Genomic DNA, 5,459 nt, shown 5'->3' on the forward strand with positions numbered 1-5,459 from the left:
ACCCTGCGAAGTAGTTATATGGACATACAACAGACAGTACCATTATATTTATATAGATTCTTAAAATGGAAAAATGTGCAATGTACAAAATATAATATCATATTGTTTGATGAAATGCAATTGTTGTCAATACATATATTGTTTTTAACTACTTAGAAGTTTATATATTTATTCTAGAATTACTGGTATTTTTTATGTCGTTTTTATGCAATAAATTGCTTGTTTTTGTTGTTTTTTCATGACCTTGTTTATTACAGGATCCCTATAGTAACTTATGATTCGCAAAAACATTCAAGTAAAAAAAATACTGCAAAAAATCCCACCAGTTACTTCTGAGGTTTCGAAATCTGTAGTGAGCACAGCAAAGACAGCCCATTGTGTAGCTTTGTGCTTAAGAACAAACAATCACAAATCTTAAAAAAATAGTAATTGTTTGTAATTAGGCACACAGCTACACAATGGGCTATCTGTGCTCTGCTCACCATGGGTATCGAAACCCGGATTCTAGCGTTGTAAGTCCGCAGATAACTTGTTTGTAAACGAGTTAATAATTTGGAGGTTAACGCAATTTTAATCAAGTACGTGATAAACAGCGCTGTTGGATACAGGTGTTTGAGATGCTATCTATTGTAAACTGTTTTTTTTTATTCTTTCAAAATCTCTTATTTTAACGCCCTCGTTTCTACCAAAGAATCATGATGCTACATTTTTCCCACGGTTTTAACACTAGCTACGGATGCACAACTTCAAACGAACCACCTGAAGCGCGTGCACGGTACAAGTGTGCACGCGGCAGGTATATAGAAGTTGCTGGGAAAAGTACTAGTATATGAGATAATGTATATTGGTAATCACTATGGTATGTTACCTACCATCTGGAGTAGAATATTAACGTGCTCCAATTTTGATGAGTTTATTTTATTATTTGGAAACTGATGTATAAAATGCTGGTCTTCACTTCAACACTTTGCACAAATCTCGTGTTTAAATAAGCAACAAAGTGCAGGATCTGCGTAATATATATATATATATATATTTAACAACGAATGGTGTAATAATTTAACATAAACTACTAAATTTCGTTGTATTAAAATGCTATTGTTCTTAGATGTGGCGTAGAGAACAGTCTTGGTTGCTTTTTATTTTGTACTTTAGCAGGTAGTCTGACTGAACAAGGTTTCTGATATTCACCTAACCACTGTTGATTGTGTTTCAGCACATGTTTTGATCCACTAAAGTAATCGAGTCTAAGAAAAGCCTGCTTGTTTTAGCGCAAAGCTGCGCAATGGGCTATCTAGGTTTTTGTCTATCTGCATTTTAAATCCGTTAACTTACCGCTGATCTACCTAGGAAACTAAGAAAACTCCAAGTAATAATCGATGTTAAAGCATTAAGTTTTTAAAATGAAAAAAAAAGAGAGATAGACTTCCCATTTCTAACTACAGAATTATGTTTTTATTTGTTCACAGAAAATTGTTCATGTTTTAGTTAATTAAAACCTTTCTTATGTTGTAAACTTGGTTGAATATTTTAATGCTTTGATCGAGTAAAATCTTTCATGAATCATAAACTTTATTTAAAAGTTTTTATATTTTGATTAATTGGAAAAAAAAATGGTTTGAATTGTAGACTTGTTTTTAGATATTTTGATGCTTTGATTGACTAAAATATTTCATAGGTTATAAACTTGCTTTAAAATGTTTCATGTTTTAATTAATTAACAAATGGCATAGACTATTTTAAACGTTTTAATATCTTGCCTGGCTAACCCCCCTCCCCCCGAGTGGCACAGCGGCATGTCTGCGGACCTATAACGCTAAAAACAGGGTTTCGATACCCATTGTGGGCAGAGCACAAATAGCCCATTGGGTAGTTTTGGGCTTAACTTCAAACAATTAGCTAAAATGTTTCATGGGTTATTAACTTGCTTCAAAAATGTTTTAATTAATCAACATATATTGTGTGGCTTTCAGAATTGTTTAAACTATTTTAGTACTTTGGTTGACTAAATTCTTTCATTTATTATAAACTTTCTTTAAAATTTTTGTTTTAATCATTCTAAAAATGTATGGATTTCAGATTTGTTTTAAATATTTTATTATGCAACTATAATAGTTTAAGTATTATAAATTTGCTTTAAATGTTTTCATATTTTAACTGATGGTGGACTTAAAAGTGTTTAATAAAGCCTAACTGTCCAACTTATTTTGTCGATTTTCTCATGTATCGTTCACTGCATTTATGACACACTAACCTCACAAACTCTGTGGTCCTGTAAGGACCAACGATTTTAGTGTGCTTACAGGCATTCTTTGTCGTAAGGGGGATTATATGTTTCTAGGCAGTGTGGGTGGAATTTATTTCTTTTATATGAATTTATTGGTGTATTGTCGCCATTCTTCAACAATCTAACGGAGTGTTGTCAGGAAATAGCAGTTTAAACTGATTGTTATCCGCATTCCACAATGTACCTCACGAGTTACTTAACAATGAATGGGTAGCATGGCTATATGCCATAGTACAGTAAACTTAGCACTTGCGTTTTCTAACAAATAATAGATCCACTATAAAGTGAAAGTAAATATATTTCATTTCTTTAATCTTAACAGACTATACATTACAATCAAAGTGGACACATGATTTATAAATGTATCCTTTCACAAAACGATGTAATTGAATGTTTTGTGGGCGTTAGGTTTGCTGTGTTTTTTAAGCACATATAACTTTACAAAATGAATGATACAGTTGACGTTTCTTATTTAACTTTTTATCCGAGAATATAATTTTTTCACTTAGAGATCAGTGCAGAAACGTTATTTGACTTTTAGGGAATTAAATCTTTAGTTTGTAATGCTGCTCTAACAATAATATTAAAAAAAAACATTTTTGCTCAATTCTTCAAGAGTTTGGTTTCTGTTACCTGAATAAGTGACCAGATTAATTTCTTTTACATTTCTGTAAGTATTACTTAAATGAATGGTGGCGTTTTAGTTTTCAAATTAGTCCTAATAATGTTATGATTTGGACGAATGTCTTGGGGGAGAGAAAAGCCGTTTGATTTGAATTTGTTTATAATATTATGCTCTTAAATATACTACTTGCCTCCACACTGATTGCAATATTTTATGTTCCTTTCTTAAAACTATGTTGATATGTTAATCAAACTAAATATACTACTTGCCTCCACCCTGATTACAATATTTTGTTTCTTTCTTTCTTAACACAATGTTGATATGTTAATCAAACTAAAGATACTACTTGCCTCCACACTGATTACAATATTTTATGTTCCTTTCTTAACACAATGTTGATATGTTAATCAAACTAAATATACTACTTGCCTTCACCCTGATTACAATATTTTATGTTCCTTTCTTAACACTATGTTGATATGTTAATCAAACTAAATATACTACTTGCCTTCACCCTGATTACAATATTTTATGTTCCTTTCTTAACACTATGTTGATAGGTTAATCAAACTAAATATACTACTTGCCTCCACCCTGATTACATAACAGAAAGTGCGGAGGGTGTTTAGCAGTATGTAGTGGTTCGAATCATGGACCACATGATTTAATTAATTATATGTATACATATACTTCCTAATTTTGTTTTATTTGCACTATACGTTTTAGTTGACATGTATCGAACTAAAGTTAGTATTTTCTTCGTCTTGATTACCGTTAGTACACATATAACTGGAACTAGATATCCTGTAACTGCTTCAATACCGCTTGAAAAATGTATTTTCTTAAAAGTTCAATATTGTCCTGACACTTCCCTGTCTTCCTCTCATTTGTATGACAAGATACTCTCGTTAACTTCTTATAAACACGTAAAATATTTTGAAATAATGATCGCCCCCCCCCCCAGTGGCACGGCGGTATGTCTGCGGACTTACAACGCTAGAAACCGGGTTTCGATACCCGTGGTCGGCAGAGCAAACATAGCCCATTGTGTAGCTTTGTGCAGAATTAAAAACAAACAAACAATAATGATCGTGGACTACTTGTTACTGTCTAAAAACAAAGTGGCAGATATAAATGTGTTTAACATAATTATTCTATCCTGCTAATTACCAGAAAGATTGTCTTGTTTCAGTTCGTTCGGTATGCTGAGAGATACTGGAGTCTCCCTTAAACGTACTTCTTTTTTTATATATATATAGCTCGAAATAATTATATTTTTTAAGTCAACCTGATTACCGTATTTATCTTTACGCTAGTAACAAATTGTCGTTGTATAAATCGAATTATGAAACCTTTTTCTTTTTGATACAGTACTTATCTTTTTAAACTCAATGTTGATTTGAAAATCAATCTAAATATATTTTGCTTTAGCTCTGATGACAATATTCTTATCTCAACACATTGCTAATACATATCATAAGAATCCATGAATGGAAGCACAAGAGAATGCATTATAATATGTCAAGCACACTACATCTACTATATCTTGTGCCGACGAGATCTTTCGCTCAATACCAGAGCTCATCTGGCCGGCCTGTATATGACAGACATAGTAGAGCTCTAGGCGCTATATATATATATTATCAATTGCCATGAATAACAACTGTTACAGTGTCTGTTTGTGTTTTTCTTATAACAAAGCTATATCGGACTATCTGCTCTGTCTACCGAGGGGAATTGAACCCCTGATTTTAGCTTTGTAAAAACTGTTACAGTAGGAACAAGATTAAGGAAGTGAATTCTGGTTATTCCCAATTTTTATTTTAGCCATTTTCAAGGCAGATTTTTACCGTAAGAATTAATGACATAGCATTTTAGCCATTTTCAAAGCAGATTTTTACCGTAAGAATTAATGACATAGCATTTTTCTTACTTTATTTTTAATCTGAACATCGATTATTTATTATTAGATAGATCTATTTGCATCGGTCTTCGTTACATTAGTTTTACGTAACACATTCAACTATAACTAAATACACAATTGAAAAATGTTTTTCTATCTGTTGTCAACTCAAAAAAAACTAGCTCAAACATTTTCGTTGAGTAAATAGAATATGTGAAAGTTAAAGAGTACGATTCTATTGAATTTACATTAAACTTCTTACCAATAACAATCCTAAATAAGATCCTAAGAATTGGTAGATGTTTATAATATCGATAAATCTCGTACACTTTTGCTTGAAATGACTTAGAAGGAATCTTTCACAGGCTCCGTGTACATTCTGAATTATCGTGTACTTACTGAAAGATTATTTCCACCATTAATCATGTGCTGTAACGTATACTGGAAATTTGTTTGCTTGCTATAGAGCAAGACCACAGTGGGCTATCTGCTGTGTTCACAGCAGGGAATCGAACTCCGGATTTTAGCGTTGTAAGTCCCTAAACTTACTGCTATCCCACCAGGGGACTACTAAGACGGTTTTGTTTGTTTGTTTGAAATTAAGCCCAAACCTACACAATGGGCTATCTGTGTTCTGCCCACCA

The sequence above is a fragment of the Limulus polyphemus genome, unplaced genomic scaffold, assembly GCF_000517525.1.
Source record: "Limulus polyphemus unplaced genomic scaffold, Limulus_polyphemus-2.1.2 Scaffold155, whole genome shotgun sequence".
NCBI classification, from domain to species: Eukaryota; Metazoa; Arthropoda; class Merostomata; order Xiphosura; family Limulidae; genus Limulus; species Limulus polyphemus.